At 41.3% G+C, this 17423-nt stretch overlaps 1 protein-coding gene and 1 long non-coding RNA gene across 5 annotated transcripts in view; one reads left to right on the forward strand and one right to left on the reverse strand.

Annotated features, from left to right (window-relative positions):
- lrfn1 (leucine rich repeat and fibronectin type III domain containing 1) overlaps window positions 1–17423 on the forward strand; it is a 187126-nt gene that overhangs the window by 91265 nt on the left and 78438 nt on the right. For 3 of the 4 annotated variants that reach the window (XM_061827077.1, XM_061827078.1, XM_061827079.1), the window contains one exon: window positions 11376–11435. The gene's annotated coding sequence lies outside the window, so the exon portion shown is untranslated. Of the gene's footprint in view, window positions 1–11172; window positions 11436–17423 lie in introns of those variants that run through there. The other variant, XM_061827080.1, reaches the window with a different exon arrangement.
- LOC133504628 (uncharacterized) lies at window positions 3520–16227 on the reverse strand. Its single transcript, XR_009796038.1, has 3 exons — window positions 16007–16227; window positions 15436–15624; window positions 3520–3593 (listed from the first exon to the last, which is right to left on the reverse strand). It is a non-coding gene; the product is annotated as an uncharacterized LOC133504628 (long non-coding RNA).

Raw genomic sequence — 17423 nt, forward strand, 5'->3', positions numbered from 1 at the left:
GCCCGTGACAAAAATGAGCTCGACACCCATGCCCTCAAGGGACATGGAAAAAAACAAACTTCTCATTGTAACGAGAAACGTCTACCTGTGAGTGGGAGCTTATTTACACACACGCACACACATACAAAGTTTACATTCATACTCATCTTTTTTTAGCTGGTCGATGACAGTATCAGTTGTATTCCTTGTTTTGAGGACAGAGACCAAATGGTCTTCGGTTGGCATTCTCTCTTCTGACATGCACTCGAACCAAGATGTAAGATACTGCACAGCTACCTGAACGCAGGAACCTACTGTCCGTCCATCCATCCATCCATCCATTTCCTACCTCTTATCCAAGGTCCGGTTGGGGGGCAGTAGTTATAGCAGGGAGGCCCAGACTTCCTGCTCTCCAGCTACTTCATCCATCTCTTCTGGGGAGATCTCAAGCCATTCCCAGGCAGCCGAGAGACGTTGTCGCTACAGCCTGGGTCATCCCCGTGGTCTCCTCCGTGGTCAAATGTGCCTGGAACACCTCACCAAGGAGGCGTCCGGGAGGCATCTGAATCAGATGCCTCAACCACCTGATTAGGCTTTTTTTCAATGTGGAGTAGGGGCTCTACCTGATCCCCTTCCGGATGACGAAGTTTCTCACTCTGTTACGGGAGAATCCAGACACCCTGTGGTGTAAACCATTTTCGGCTGCTTGTATTAGGGATCTTGTTATTCCAGTCACGACCCATAGCTTGTGACCATAGGTGAGGGTTGCTCAAACAGTATTTCGAGAGCTTTGTCTTTCGGTCCTTTTTGACCACAACTGTCTGACTGAAAAGTCCACATCACTGCAGGCACTGCACCGATCTGTCCGGCTGGCTCTCGTTCCATTCTTCCCTCACTTGTGAACAAGATCCCAAGATACTTGAACTCCTTCTACTTGGGGATGAATCTCATTGTCATCCTGGAGCGGGCACGTCAGCCTTTTCCGAATGAGGACTACGGTCTCAGATTTGATCTGCTGTGCTGTATTGTTTGGATTATCGGCATGTGTTTGCTCACCCAGTGCACTATTAAGTGAACAATCTGCTGCCTTTTTATTTATTAATTGGTCAACAATTGCCATATGGTCTATATTTACTAGACTGCTGGGTATTAAATCTATTCAAAAATTTCACATTAGTGATTCTTGGATCATAAATCAAGACAAGGTCACTCGTATTGGTCAATGAAAGTCATTACGATTTGTAATTTTTGCTATCACCTCAGAAATACTTCATTCATTCTTAAACATGAAAAAGAACACAAAATAAATAGAAGAAAAGTTATTGATAGAGCCTTAAGACCCACTGAGGCCTTTATAAATGTTGTCCAGTACAATCGATGGTTCCATTAGGGGAGACCTTAATGGAGACGGTTCCTTGTTTAGTATTGAATTCATCAGAAAACAAATGTCTTAAACCACTTTGAGAATGAATTAGGGATGCTGCATTAAAGACAGCTCATGGCTCCTGCCCAACGATTACCTACACCAAGACTTTTCCAGAATAAACTTTGCAGAGTGATGGGACAAAGGCCAATGAGTTGACTACTGTATTAAATGTTGGAGCTTTTTTGGGTACAATTACTATCACATCCTACAAGGCACTTGTGTATGGCCCTGGCAGAGTGTGGAACACTATCAACAGCTTTATCAAATGTAGAATCAAACTAAGATAACAGTCATCCATCCAGCCAGTCACCCAAGTAGACAGGGGAAGAAGGACCTCCCACATTCTAGCGCTATCGTTAAAATTATATTTTACCTCTTACATCCAAGTGTGACTAACTCAAATTACCCAAAGGTACTCAATTGTTTGCCAGGTGTCAAACACTTTTTAATGTGCAACTATCTCTGTTTATTGGACTGGAGTGCAACGTAGTCGACCAAACTGGCGATATATAGAATTGTCCTCACTCTTTTTTGGTTACTTTCAACTCACTAATTTTATAATCCACCTACAGGGCTGGAATAGAACATAATTAACATTGCCATTTTATGAAAAAAACTATGCCAACTATGCTTGTATTTATTGACGATACACCATGATGACTAATGGCTGGGTCGCACGTGACGTCACGTACTTGACAGCCATTGTTGCAGACAAGCAGTCAGCTGTCCATCGTCGTCATGCCAGATTTTTGTTGTCTACGGATGAGGGAACGCGGAAACAAAGACATTGGGAAGCGATTTTTCCGTGTTCCAAAGGTTAGATTGCATGAAGGAGAAGATACAATGGAGTTATCGAAAAAACGGCAGCAAAAGTGACTTGCAAATATACGACGTGCAGATCTGAACAAGGCTCGAGTGCAGGAGGCAAATGGTTATTTGAAAGTCTGTTCTGATCATTTTGTAAGCGGTAAGCATGTGTGATTCCTAGTGTCCGGATATTCTTCTTCAGGGAATTCTTTCAGATGCTTTGAAAGTACGTCATTGTGGAGAGTATACGGATCAATATCTTTACAGAGTTTGATCTTCTGTACATATCTAGGTTTGGGGACATCATTGAGTGGATTAATGTAGGCAGAAAACATCTGCTGCTTGCTGCTTGCACATGGGTCTGTGGACGTTGCCATGGTGATGTCGTCTGCAACGCCAACCTTGTCTGTAGAAATGGCGGCGATTATCCTGTGATTGCAACCCAAGGTTTTGCGTCTGTTATGTTCCATGCGATATTATGCTATTGGCGAAGTTATGTGGGAGAGGAATTTTACATTGTGTCATATTTATCAGTTGTCACCACCTTTAGGAAAAGAGTGCAATAGTATTGATTAAAACTTCCAGTTGGCTCCATAAATTTTTGTAACTTTTAACCATCGCGTCGGTATTGCACTAGTCACGTGTGGCCTTAGGGCAGGATTGTGTTCTGAGTTCATTGTTGTCATTTACGTGGTGCTGGTAAATGTGGTCGGTGTATAAATTCCAGTTTGGATTTTCTCAGAGGCTTTAGCTCATACTGTTAGGAGGCAAAATACGGGTATCATAGAAACAGGAGCACACAATAACAATGTGACTCATCATGGACGGAGATTATGGTGTCTCACAAGTGTCACACATCATTGCAGATAGCCTCGCTCACCTCCAATACCTTTGGTGCCCAAATTTGGTCATATTCACATGCCAAAATTATTTACTCCTTCCCCTTGGTTCACTTGCTTGTATTTTTTGGATAGAGTTTTGGCAAAGCATTATTTGAAAATGGCTGCACCACCACAGCGTTTATTAGAGCGTAGATTATTTGATGTTATTCTCTCGGGCAACTTGTATTATTGCTCACCACGGCCACTGTCTGCACTGACTTGTGCTCCCCCCCCCCCCCCTCTAAAGGAGGAGTGCTGACATCCGAGTCACTGTAAATGCATATTACAAAGTCATTAAAAATACAAAAAAGGCCCATATTACTTTTCTTTCTTTTTTATTCCTTCACTCGGGCCACGATTATTGCACAGTGCAGCCCACGTTGCCAACTTCTACTTCACCTCAGGTTGCTGCCTTTGTCTGGAATGCTCTCGTCTGCGGGGTTCGCTTCGCCTGCCCTGGAGGTACCAGTGATGGCCAGCATGCCGAATGCGTGGGTGAACTAAGAGAAGCATATGCTGTCTGTTAAATCATCCTTAGCAGAGTTTGGTTCAAAACTGCGGTCTTCATTTTATGCAAACGGGCTCAACATGTATGCAACAGTCGAGCTGTCAGCTGAGCTAGGTAGCTGGCATGATGGGAGTTGGCCTTTGTCCAAGACTTCCTCGTCATGGTGACGGCACCTCCTTGTTTTATATTCTGTGCACAGTCGCCGCCCCAGAAGCGGATGATTAAACAAGCAGAAAAGAACGACGCTCGCTCAAACTTCATAGCCTCTTGCCACCAGTGACACCGCATCCCAGTGGCCCGCGATCAAATATGTGTTGCTTTATTTGTTTCTTATTGAGGGCTTCATAACAGCATTGGTGGTAGTGGCTGAATTTTTTTTTTTAGTTGCCTTGTGCTTGTATTGCCTTTAGTATACACTTAAAAATATAGTGCCTCATTGTAACTTTTCCAAACTTTGAGCTGCAACCCAAAATGAGTCCAAGTTCAGTTGGGTTCGTGGTAAAACGCTGTCAAGGGCTTTTGATTCTCTGATTTCAAGGTTTTAAAATGTCATTTTTAAAATGCCCAAATTTTTCCATTTATTTATTTATGAGCGCCCCCCCCCCTCGCCCTTTGTTAGTGTGAACAGTCAGTGAGCCTGTAGACTTTTTTCCTTGTCGAAAAAGTCTGCTCTACTGGTCGACGTCATGGTGTGCTGTCAAAGAGTTGTCATTGATAAGCCACACTACAAGGAAGCTTTCACGTAAAAAAATCACAGATGCAAGACTTTATTTTGGTGTCATAGGGCTATCGTAGGCCCAGATCTCTGGTCGTGGATTATGTCACAGTACAAGACATTTTGTTGTTTCAATATCCAATACTGGGGCTAAAACCCCGTAGTCTGATCTAGGTTTTAGGAACATACATTACGTACCTGTACCTTGGAAAATGTATCAAGAGTTAATCTTGGATTCTATTGGATTGGTATCAGTATCAAGTTTTAACAGTTACAGTACCTTGGACTGTCCGGTGCCATTTGGGATACACTATTGTACCCGAGCTTTTTTCCCAACTTTGGAATTCCATCAGTTTTGATTTCGTCACCTATTGTGGGAGAAATGTGAGGGAAGTGATTTCATACCATAAAGCCTCTAGCTTTTTTGATCTAAAATGAAAAAAATGGGAGCAGTGTAAATTGTATCTTGAGTGACAGAAATTGACTGGAGACTCATTGAGGTGGTAGCCTACAGTCACACCACCAAACATAGTCCCTTTGTGCAAACATTTTAGAGTCCACAAATTTTCCCTGTGTACCCCAGTGTAGAGTCCACATTAGAAGACAGGAATAGACTCCTGCTCTGACAAAACAACACCGTCACATTAAGGGTGGCTAGTCACTTCTGTTGTACCCTCAAAGATACTGATTTGTACCCTTGACACTTTTAGTAATGCTTCTATCCTTATATTCCCTGCTATTTTAGCTATGCAGTATTCGTTTCTTCAGTTTGTGTTGGCTAGCGGAGCCCCTAACATGACTTGACTTGGCTTTTTAGTTGAAAATGATTGGGAAGCCTTTTTTCTTGATTGCACCCTGCAGGAGAGCACATGATTGGTGGAATGACCTCAGCAACCTAGTTGTGTTTTAGATAGAAATGGGCTCTTTCCCTACAACTATTTGACACTGCACACTTTTGGGACAAGTCACACAATTGCACTTTTAAGGGTATGTTGGCTTGACACTAGCGTGGTACCTTTTAAAGTTGCTCTTACCACCTTATTGTTACTCGTTATAAACACATCTGTGCAATTTTGTTCCTCGTACAAACAGTTGCCTCAAACTTGAGTCTTGAGGACAAAAGATTGGGAATTACACCTTGAGGTTCTGTATAGAATTTAATTTGTCATTGATATCATTATCATCAAAAATACTGACTTGCATACTTTAGAGTAGAGTCTACTTCACAGTGAATAAAAGGATTATCACTAAATACTATTTTCATACCATTGGAAGGTTCTCATACTGCAATCTTTCATCCCTTCCATCCATCAATGTGGACTCCAACAACTAACCTTGAGAGCGGTGACTTTGTGGGACAAAAAGACCGACTCATGACTCTGTTGCTTTCTGATAGTGTACATTTTTGAAACTAGTACGAACACCAGCCTCAAACTTGAGTCTTTAGAACAAAAGATTGGGAATTACACCTTGAGGTTCTGTATAGAATTTAATTTGTCATTGATATAATTACCATCAAAAATACAGATTTGCATACATTAGAGTACAGTCTACTTCACAGTGCATAAAAGGATTATCACTAAATACTATTTTCATACCATTGGAAGGTTCCCATACTGCAAATCTTTCATCCCTTCCATCCATCAATTTGGACTCCCACAACTAACCTTGAGAGTGATGACCTTGTGGGACAGAAAGACCGACTCATGACTATTGCTTTCTGATAGTGTACATTTTTGTACCCCTCGGGGTACAATATTTTGTCAAAAAGCAGCAACCACCAAAAGTTGCGGTTTTCTACCAACTGTGAAGTCCAGTCATTAGTCCTTTGGTGTACTTTAGTTCTGAACGGACTAGCTGCAGAAGGTTTTTATTGGCAATTCTCAAAGGTGTTGTCCACTGAGAAGTGATAATGTTTTTAGGCATCCCATTCCTCGCGTTACAAGGTAAATACAGGGAGTCCGGGTACAGAACAGCACATTTTGTTGTCGCGCCGAGAGACATCCCGGAAAAAAGCTCAGAGCAGGGCAGGAGCTCAGGCTGTCGTGAAACGCCGGACATATGTGCTGTTCGACCTTGAAGGTGGCTGTGGATGAGAAGTGCGCTAACATTCACAAAGCAAGCAGCCACTTGGACCACTGCAGTTGGGGGGTGGGGGTGGGTGGGGGGCTAATGAGTCATCAATCATGTCATCTGTCTTTAGTTGGTGGGCAGCAATTGGGGGTGACTAGGTATTGTGTTCACAGCTGACCTAAAACCTAAACCAGCTGCCCTGAAACCTAACTAATCCACTATTACAGGTTCTGCTTCATGCATAACATAATTTTTAGCTTTTAATGGAACCATATATTGGTACCCTTACACAATCCAGCAGAAGAACTGTAGCTGCATGATCTACATGATCATTTGCATGTAATATTGATTAATACAGATTTTTTTCTGTTTTATTTCTCATCTGTATTTACTGTATTATTTCAATATACTTACTAAACTTTTATTACACATTACTGTTTTCAGTTAATCACGTTATATTTAATTATACAGGTTTAATGTTGTTTTTTTTTTTTTTAAAAAAAAGCATTAATATATTTATATTTTTATCCATGTTCTGCCTTTGCCTGCATAGATTTTTCCTCTGTGTAATTTTGTTTCTTCACTGGTCCCAAAAACATGCATGGTCAATTAGTTGAAGACACTAATTGATACTTGGGGGTTTATTCGTTTAGATTTACTGAACTTGTTCATCCATCCATCTATTTTCTGTACCGCTTATCCTCACTTGGGTTTCGGCCCTGCTGGCCTCTATCTCACCTGAGTCTGGGCAAAAAGAGGGGTACACCCTGAACTGGTCGCCAGCCAGTCCCAGGGTACACATAGCCATTCACACTCTGGGCGGGGTTTAGGGGTGGGGGAGTACCTGGAGAAAACCTACAGAGGCCCAGGGAGAACATACAAACTCCACACAGGTGAGGCCGGATTTGAACCCAGATCATCAGAAATGTGAGGCAGATGTGGTTAACGTCTTTTTCTACTGGCCAGTTTTATAATTTAGTTTTTATTGCTGATAAATTGTATTTTATTTAAATACAAATACTATTATATTATCACATGTTTTATTTATTTTTGTATTTTATTTATTTCACATTTTTATTGCAAATTTGACACAATGTATTTATTTTTATGGTTTTGTACTTAGTGTTAATGCATTATTTTGTCAGTTTTATTCAAGTTTATTTGAAATCTTGAATTAAGATTTTTTTATTTTTAATTAGTAGCACGAAGAATAAATTGTCATCAGATTGTGAGGGTTCGACTACTGCCGTCCTGTACGGGAACTCCAGCTTCCTCCCGCTTTCCAGAAGCATGCGTTGAAGCCTCACAGTCAGCGTTTATCAACCATTTTGGAATGGAGTTATTTCTTTTGTGCAAGTATTCAAGGGAAATGCTATGAATTTGTGAAACAAATGTTAAATGACAAAGTAGCTCAAATTACCCTCAATTATGTGAGGTTATTCATAACATTAATATGTGAAGACAATGATGGTATTATTGATTTCTCACAACAACGATTCAGCAAGGAGAGAAACAGAAAAGTATTCATTTTGAACCCGGAATTAATACATCTGTGCACTTTTACAAAAGTTCCTTCACTTGTGAGCTATTATTAGAAGAAGTGGAGGCTCATCTTATAGTCAGTTGAGGGCTATTTTGTGCCCTTGGGCACTACGTTTCTGACCCCTGCTTTAAATTGTGATGACTGAATGACTGGCGACCAGTCCAGGGTTTACCCTGCTTCCCTGTGACCCTAATGAGCACCAGTGCTATAAAAGACGAATGGCCATGTTTTAATATTGCTTGTTAAATGAGTTTTAAAGGAATAGCTACTTTAAAATACTGGAATTCTGGAATAATACTTGCAACTTTATGGAGATGTGTTTGTGTAAATTCAGTCACGCAGATCAAAGGGTCCCAAAAATGACATTTCTTAAACGGGTGAGACGGGCATAGTGATTAAATGGAAGCGTTGACTTTCCTCCGAGGGAGGGATCCGCCGCCTTTGTGGTGTCACGTGTGTTGCATGTGCACGGCGACCCGTGTTTGATGTGCGCCCGCGTGGGCGTTTGACGAGCAGACGAAGGAGCAGTTAGCATGCAGTAAGATTACAGCCGAGTCGCTCCGGTGATATTCGCAGCCTCCCGGTGTGGATGTGGATGTGTATTAATCAGTTCTTTCAGCGTTGCCATGGCTCAGAGAACGCGGGACGGACACAGCGGCGAGAGAGCGCCATGCGTGAAATTGTCATTCTCAACTCACACCTTAGACAGAGGGAAGAGAAGAAGAAAAAGTGGTGATTGGTTGCTTGGGTGATGACATGCTGAATAAATGTGTTAAACTGCATTAAAAAAAAACCCTTAGAGAGGGAGCGAGGGGGGGCACGTTCCGTATTTGTGATCAGCACATGAAAAATACTCGTCTCGGAAGAACCTCATTCAATGCCGGGCCTCTGGAATAGCTTGTTCACACTCCCAGTTTGGCTTTCTTGATTGGACAAACACTTTGAATTGGAGGGAGCCATTGAGCCATTCTTCAAGACCGCTGTTTTTGCAATTGGATGCAATAGGACCCCCCCAAAAAAAATCTCCACTATTCTTATCCCCGAAAGAGGACAATAAGGCTGTTTGTGTCATCCGCATCAACACCACTGCGCGTGTTTTAGGGGACACAATGAAGAAAATAATGTTACTATAAATGGAATACATTTGTCTGTAAAGAGAGCAGAGAAACAGCTTCAATAAGATTATTAGCATTGTGACCCAGCTGTACAATAACGCAAGAATATCTCATTCAGATAACGGCGGCATAGATAAATATGCACACTCTCGAGACAGTCGATGAGCACAAATCATTCAAGTGAGCAACTAACGTCGACTTTGCTGATTTTTCTTTCCGCCCTGAGAAGATGTGCAGTTTTTTCCTCTCATTTCCATGCATATAACTGACCTCAGTATTTATTTTCTTTGTGTGTTTATGAATAAGCAAAGTGGTCTAAATATACGCAACACGAACCCCTTATTGTAAATCTTATCTTAGACATCAGCAGTTTAAAGGTGTTCCGAAAATGGCAATTTGATGCGTAGGAGATCAGAATTGATGTCACGTTGGGTTCACGTTTGGTATATATATATATATATATACACACACAAAGATTTGAGACTCAGGTATTATCTTGCCTTTTAAGTTTAGACTTTTAATATATATGTTTGTTTTAAATGGTTCAAAAGGAGTTCCTATAGTCCAGAGCAGTCAGACCCAGTCCAGTGTGATTTAGAGTGCTGATGACTAGAGGCGGCAGCTGCTGTCACTTTTATTCCGCACAACTAAAGTCGAGATTTCAGATTGTTGACAGTTACTGTCTTTGGAACAGAGTGAATAAAATCAGTCTTGGGCCGGAGCCACATGCTCCTTCACCACGCATAATTTCTGTTTCAGACCCGATCAACTTCGGTTGCGGCCGAAGTCGTGCGTTTCATTTTGACTTGATTGCTTCAAGACTGGCTTAATCAACATCATCACATCATTGCAAGCATAAAATTCTAAACAGGTTCATTAGTCTAATTCCTTTTCATTAACTAGTGTAAAGTGAATTGATTGTATCTCTAGATTGCGAAAAAAAAAAAATATATATATATATATATATTTTTTTTTTTTTTTTTTTAATTGAGCCCATAGGATACAGAAGACATAGTTGGCAGTATGCGAGGGATACATACCAACAAGGGAGCCTAATTTGAGCATGAAAATTAGATTTACATACAATATAACATTTAACTTTTTTGTTTTAAATGAAATGATTTCTTTAATTATCTGCTGTAATGTTTAAAGAAATTTGAGTATTTTGAGGATTAAGGGGTACACATACTATAATGATCTCATCTGACCTAATTTGAGCACATAACATTTTTGTAAAATATAAATAACTATGTATTGTCTAAGACGAAATATTTTTTTATTTTCATTCATTCATTTTTCATCTCTATCTTCGGACGAGAGGCGGGGTACTCTCTGAACTGGTCCTCAGCCAATCGCAAACATTTTATTTTCCATCAATCAATTATCTTTGCAGCTTATCCTCACAAGGGTTGTGGGAAACTTTTTTTCCCACTCTACCCCTTATCCTCACGAAGGGCTACGCTCATGCTGGAGTCTTTCCCAGCTATCTTAGGGCGAGCGGCGGGATACACCCTGAAGTGGTCACCAGCCAATTGGAGGGCACCTAGAAACAAAACCAACCACTCACACCTATGGGCAAGAAACCGAAGTATCTGGGCAATAATTATAATTAATACAGTTTGAATAAAATTATTTTGAGAATTGGAGGGATAACACATAGCAAATTCAAGCATTTCTCCTCCTTTACGACCAAAGTTTAAGAGTATTATGATGTTCAATTGTAAGGTGGTACAGTTTTAATATACACTGGATGACAAAACGTTTTTTTGTTTTTAGTGCAAACTCCCTTTTAAGGGATAGGTGACAAATATTAGGCCGAGCGACCTGTGAAATCTGCGATAGCGAGGTTCCTTTTTATCATCAGAAGTACGGTAGCGACGATTCCACTTCATGACCTGTGCTAGCTTGCCACATGTGGCACGCGCGTAATGTTGCTGCAGAGAGAGGAAAAAGGGCCCCTGAACTCGCCGCCGCAACACCCCCGCAAGCGTTCAGTCCCTGATTCAAGTGCACTTTTTTGCATTGAGCCTTTTGTCTGAATCTTATGTCGTAAGATCCAAGGAAATATATTCATGTAAAAGAAGGTCGATATAAAAGATTATGTTGGCTCTAGGTCAACATAAAGCTGGCAATCATCTATAAAAGAGTAGGACTGTAACATAATGACTGTTCCCGACTTTCCATCACCTTATAAAGCTGGCAAAAAAGCTTCAGGAACGGCTCCAGTGACGTCGCTGTAAACCGCATGATTGGTGATGCTATTAAAATTGTTTTTGTTGAAGTTATTTGTGTTGTGTACGCTAAACTGTGATCTCTCTGTTCCCCCAGACGCAGGCTGCTTTCAAGTAAAGCCCCTCGACAAGCGACTCTGAGCTGCTCGATAGTCGGGTGAGTTTTAAATTGAAAGTAAAAAAAAAAAAAAAAAAAGAAAAGGAATTCTCATTTCCATAATATGCTGACACGCATAAGCCGGCGGGTCTCTGAGTAGCAAAGGCTACAACATGCCATGCCGTTGTGCTCTCGGTGCCTTTAAAGCTTCATCCGTTTACGCTCCTCAAATGACTGCAAAACATCGAATTCACTTCCTTGCATTACATATTCAACCATGTTCAGAGACCGTGTATACAAACAAGTTTTGATGTCACTTGGAGGCCATTGTTTTGAAATATGTCGTTTGGCCCCCACGTCCATTGTAGCTGAAATAGTGCCAAACTGCTATTTTCATTTGTATCCTCACCTATCAAGTAGATAAAGATTCCTGCACCCCATCCTCAAAATGATGGTCAAACTTTAAAAGCATTCGGCGCTAACATTAGATGACAGGTAGAAATACTTGCCTGTCGAGGATGTCTGCTTTCGATTGGGGCTCATTTAGGGGGGACGGTACTCAGCACTGGACAGTACGTCCTGATGGAATGCGGCGTTTGGGTTTTGCAGTACACTTTGCATTGCTGTGTGTGTTTGCATTGTTTATGTGTGTGCCTGTTGCATGTTCACCGCTCACTACCTGTATTCGAGTTCAAAGTCAGTTCTTGGACTTATTCAACTGTAAATCCACTACGATGAGGAGTTAAGAAAAGAAAATTTGACATACTGTAAAATCTGTAAATGTAAATTTACACTATGGATTAACTTCAGCTCCAGCGTTGAAAACAATAATGTAAGAGTGCTATAGGCAGTCACTCACATTTGATGAGCGTGACTGCGCTCGCACGCCTTCGTGCTCACAAATCTGCACAGTGGAACACGAAAAATCACACGTGTAAAATTTGTTACGAGTAGAAAAAAATAGATTTTGAGAGACGTCGCTTATTTTGTGTCGTCTTGACATTAATTTACGTGTTTATTTCATAAACGTTCTTCACAAAACAGGCCTGCTCCTAAACAATCAGTATTCACCCGGTAACAGGAAATGCAAGTTAACCATTCTGAGCATGTTCGAAAGTTGGGTCAAAAGCGCATGTTCAGAGCTGCTTCATGTACTGCCAGCGCATTTACGTTGAAAGTCATGAGCATCATGAGCCTCGCCAAAGGAAATTCAATTACACTGAAAACATTTCTGGGATATAACATGGGTAATGTTTTGCGGGTATTATTCCTTGACAGCCCAGTGCATTTAACTTTTCGTCAGATAAAGTTTGTCAGATCAAGAATTTTTACTGATTAAAAATTTTAAATACCATTTTATGTCATGTTCTACTTATGTAATTTGAAATTAACATTTCTGAGTTTAATTTTTTTTTTCTATTTTAGTTATGTATTTCTTTTATTTTTTATTTACAGTTGTTATATTAATCCAGTAAGTTATTTTTTAAGGTCTTGAGATTCCATCCCTAATCACACCCGCAACTTTATCTGCAAGCATGACTGACCACACCCGTACATTTTTCAAATGTGAGTGACTGTGGAAGTGTTGCTTACTTGGAAGGAAACACAAGAAGTCAGACCCAGCTCTGATTGTATTGTGATGTAACGTAACGCTCGCTTGGACACAGGAGAAGTTGTGCGACTCGAAAAGGTAACATTAAGCGACTTCTTCTTTGGTCACTTGGATCTTGTTATGTGTGGTGTGCTATCCACATCTCAGCACCGTTTTTTATCTTCCCAACCTCTACCATAGATGCGTAGCAGTTGGATGTAGAGTGAGTCATTTGATCATGTGTTTCTACATACTTTTGGTATGTTTTAATTTGTGAATATTTTATGTTTTGTCACTTTTATACAATTTGCCAAAGATTTAAAGAGAAATTGTAATTTTCAGAAAACGTTCCGAACCGCAAAACAAGTTACGGACAGTACCATGATTTACCATCCTTCCGTTCTTCCCAAGTAGATGTCATCAAAGTAAGACTAGTCGGGCACTCAAATTTGATTGGGTGAACTCGAAACTTGTCACATGACATTTTTAAATTTGAATAATTTGGGGGGAAGCCCCGGATACAAAAAAACATGTAAAACATGAAGTGATGAAATAGTTCAGAATATGTATTTTACTAATGCTATATTTAAGAACCCAGAGTCAAATGTTCATTTTCGTGAATGCTGTGTGCTGCTAAAAAAATCATAATCATTCACAACACACATTCTGTTGGAGTTACTGTATTTGTGCAGACCTACACAACACTGGGTCTCATTCCTATCCTCACCTCTCGTTAACACACTGATTCAGTTTCCACGCAGAAACACACACACATGCTCACACACACTTGATTTTATGTCTCATGGCCATTTGCAAACACATACATACGCAAAATGTATCTGTGAGGATCACATTTTGTCACTTTGGAGGGGCTGCACGTCCACTGAAACATTGCATGTTGTTCGCTTCTCTCTCTCGAAAACAAACTTTGATACTTCTGGGCCTTTTAGTCTTCACTGGACATACCAAGCACATTTTTGGAATGGAGAAGAAAGCCTGACCTGGAAAGTAGCCTGGATTTGAACCCCTGAACCCAGAACTGTGAAGCAGCTGCGCTTAGCACTGTGCTGCTCATTATAGGAAAAACGGAATAAAATGAACTTAACATTTTATCATGGTAGCAAGGTTGGGATAGTGGTTGCCACATCTGCCTCACAGCCAAAGGCTTCTGGGTTTGAAGCTCAGCTGTGGAGTTTGCGTGTTCTTCCCTTGGCGCGAGTTTTCTCCCGGGCCTCTGCCTTCCTCCCACATTCCAAAATCATGCATGTTAGGTTCATTGAACACTAAACGTACTTGGGTATAAACCTGAGGGTGTGTCTGAAAGGTTGTCATGAGCAAGGATTGGCCACAGCCAAGAGGGGCGTGGCCAGGCCTCTGCTCTGGGCGGTGACACCTGTCACGGCTCACAGCTGTTTCACATTGGGACTGTAATTAGACGGGCATCTAAGTTGGAGATTTTGTCACTGGCATTTGCCAGTGCGTTGCCTTCAGTTAGGGAGTTGTATTCACTGCTTGTGGGACCCTCCGCTTCTACGCGTAAGTTACAGTAACCCAAGTCACAGCAATTCTGTGCCCTTTAGTTTGATCCTGTCCCGTTGAGTTTGATAGTTTGCCACATAGTCATCGGACCTTCCTGTTTGTCTTTTGGATCCCGCCTAGCGTTTCTGTGCCTCTGCCTTGTCGGACTGCTACACCGTGTATGACCCAGTTTCCGGAATAAACCAGATTAAACATTATGCCTCTGCCTCGAAGTCCTGCATTTGGGTCCACCCCGTACTGGAGGTTCTTGACAGGTTGTTTGGATACGATGTTTGTGCCCCACCCCTCTCACTAGAAGTCACCTAGGATAGGCTCTGCCTTCCACGTGACTGCCGAATGAGGAGAAGCGCCATAGTAATTGAATGATGGATTGTTTAAGACACCGGTGTCAAACTCAAGGCCCAGGAGCCAGATCTGGCACGCCACATGATTTTATGTGGCCCGCAAAGGCAAATCGTGTGGAGCAACTTCCATGTTTTTGGTTCAAATCTGTACCAAAATTTCAATTATCTTTATTAATATATTGCAAGTATTTCTGCATTACCAAACATCAACAATAGTTGAAAAGGCCATCACCCTTGATTTCTGATTCCAAAACCAGTTAAATTTCACGTGTAAATATGATGAGGCGATTCAACATTTTTATGGTTTCACAGTCATAACGGCCCTCCGAGGGAAAGCATAACTACAATGTGGCCCGCAACAAAAATTAGTTTGACACCACTGCTTTAAAAATAATCGCGTTCATATACACGTACATACACACACACACACACACTTTGTCACATAATATGCGGGCCCACGCTTCCACACTAGATGGAATGGCGCATAAACATCATCTCATTCGCTTCCTCTCAGATCTAAGCCGCCATGTTCTCTCTCATTCACTCGCACAGACACACAGTGTGACACTTATAGCTCTGGGCTTACATGTGTAGAGTTCGAATGGGCTGGCGGGCTGCGCAAGTGGGCGCCGGCTCCATTATCAGCCACCCGGCAGCCGAGCCAGCAACCTCTCCTGCTTCCTCCTTCGTCACCCTCCTCTCGCGGCAGCAGATTTCATTTCTTGTCCCCACAGGAAAAAAAAAAAAAACTCCCTCAGAGGAGCGATGATTTTTGCTGTGAAGACAGATGGAAGATTCAGATGAGAGATGCTTTTGATAAACTTGTGAATGTCAGCAGATGAAATCTGATTGCTTGCTTTTAAATTACTATTTCCCCACCCCTTAGAATACCAAATATGAATACAGAGCTGAAGCGCTAGTAAAAGCAGATATCAGAACGAGTGCACATGCTGCTGAGCGCTTATGCCATTCGACATGCAGCGATGCCATGTGTGCACGCTGCAAACGCTCAGCCACCAAGATGTTTCTTCTTGTCCATCCAGCCGTTACAAACAAAAAATATAAAAAATAGTGCACACCAGCTACTTTGTGTTTCATCATGTCTTCTTCCTGCTGTACAAACATCTTCACGACAAGCCCCACACTTAAATGATCACCTGGTAAAACGGCGCATTTTCAACGCAGCTTGTCACCTGAAAGTTTCACCCTTCTTCACCACCTGCTGATCGTTAGATTGGATAAACAGTTGAGACGTGGCATCTGCGACCGAGCTCTTGATAGCATTTACGTCGGGATATTGAGGCGGATTGTTTTCTGAGGGCTAAGGTTTACGTGGCGAGGGACGATGAGGAGAAATTGATCGCGGCCTTGACAGACCTGCACCAGGCTTTTATGCACAGTGGGAGTGTCTGCCTGCGGCGCTGCACAATACACAGACGGGCGGGGAGGCGAAAGGAAGCGAAAATGGGCTGCATCAGCTAATCCGACAAAGGTTTAAAATAGAAAGTTAATGATCCGCAATATGAGCAATAAAGAAAGCATTGTGCTTGATGTTGTTTTCACCTGGATATACATATTGCCTTAACGAAATCCACAGAGCGGTTTTCAATTTGGACTGAATGTGTTTTGGAAAAAAAAAAATGTTTTCTCATCATTCCAAGTCATTGTGGAGTTTGTCGCAGGCACAGAAAGAGCTGAATTGACTTCCACATCTCTTTGCGAAGACATGTTTGTCTTTTGGAGCACGAAGAGCAGAAAATGAGATAAATTTAGTACCTTTGATTCTATTCAGAGGGTCAAGACCTGTTCATTCGTTTGTCTAAGTTAAAACGCAGTGATCATAGGCTAAAGCTGTTATATGAGGCAGTCGGTTACTATCGTCCTCAACTTGTTAAGACAATGCATAATATATATATAATTGTATAGCAGAGATCTTTCAATATTGTTACTGCTTTTCTGCATCCGCACTAGCTCGAAGGAACAAAGAACTAAACTAATAGAAACAGACGAGTCCCCTTGAGTGCGCTACTGCCCTTTGCGTCACTTATTGCTTCGTGTCAAAAACAAATCCCTCGAGAGGATTTTCAAGGCGGGAGTTACAAAAGCCATATACGTTAAAATCATCTTTTGTGGTGAAAAAAACGATGGGTCCGTACCGGCTGCCGGTTTTTCATGAATATACTAAAAATCATCCATTTCATGATAGCCGCACTTTAAAGTAATTTCAGTGACTATATTGTCTGTTTCAATACAGTATGAAGAAAAGACTACAGATATTGATCATCACGTTTTGTTTCGGTTTCTTTGGAAAAAGAGGCTAAAACTGCACAGGTACATTATGGTCATACATTAGAATGTATGATCATTTCTTTGACCACAAACATTGAACACTTGTTTTTTTTGTGTTTGTTCTTTACACAGAATCGCAATTGTCCACTCAACTCTCCAAATGCTCATTTGCTGCTGACAGCCACATTATTAACACAAAGGTACAATCCATAATTTAGACCAGGTTGATTAATGTTTCCAGGAAAGACTTGAGTATCTGTTGGAATTATCTTTGAGTACCAGTAC

The sequence above is a fragment of the Syngnathoides biaculeatus genome, chromosome 8, assembly GCF_019802595.1.
Source record: "Syngnathoides biaculeatus isolate LvHL_M chromosome 8, ASM1980259v1, whole genome shotgun sequence".
NCBI classification, from domain to species: Eukaryota; Metazoa; Chordata; class Actinopteri; order Syngnathiformes; family Syngnathidae; genus Syngnathoides; species Syngnathoides biaculeatus.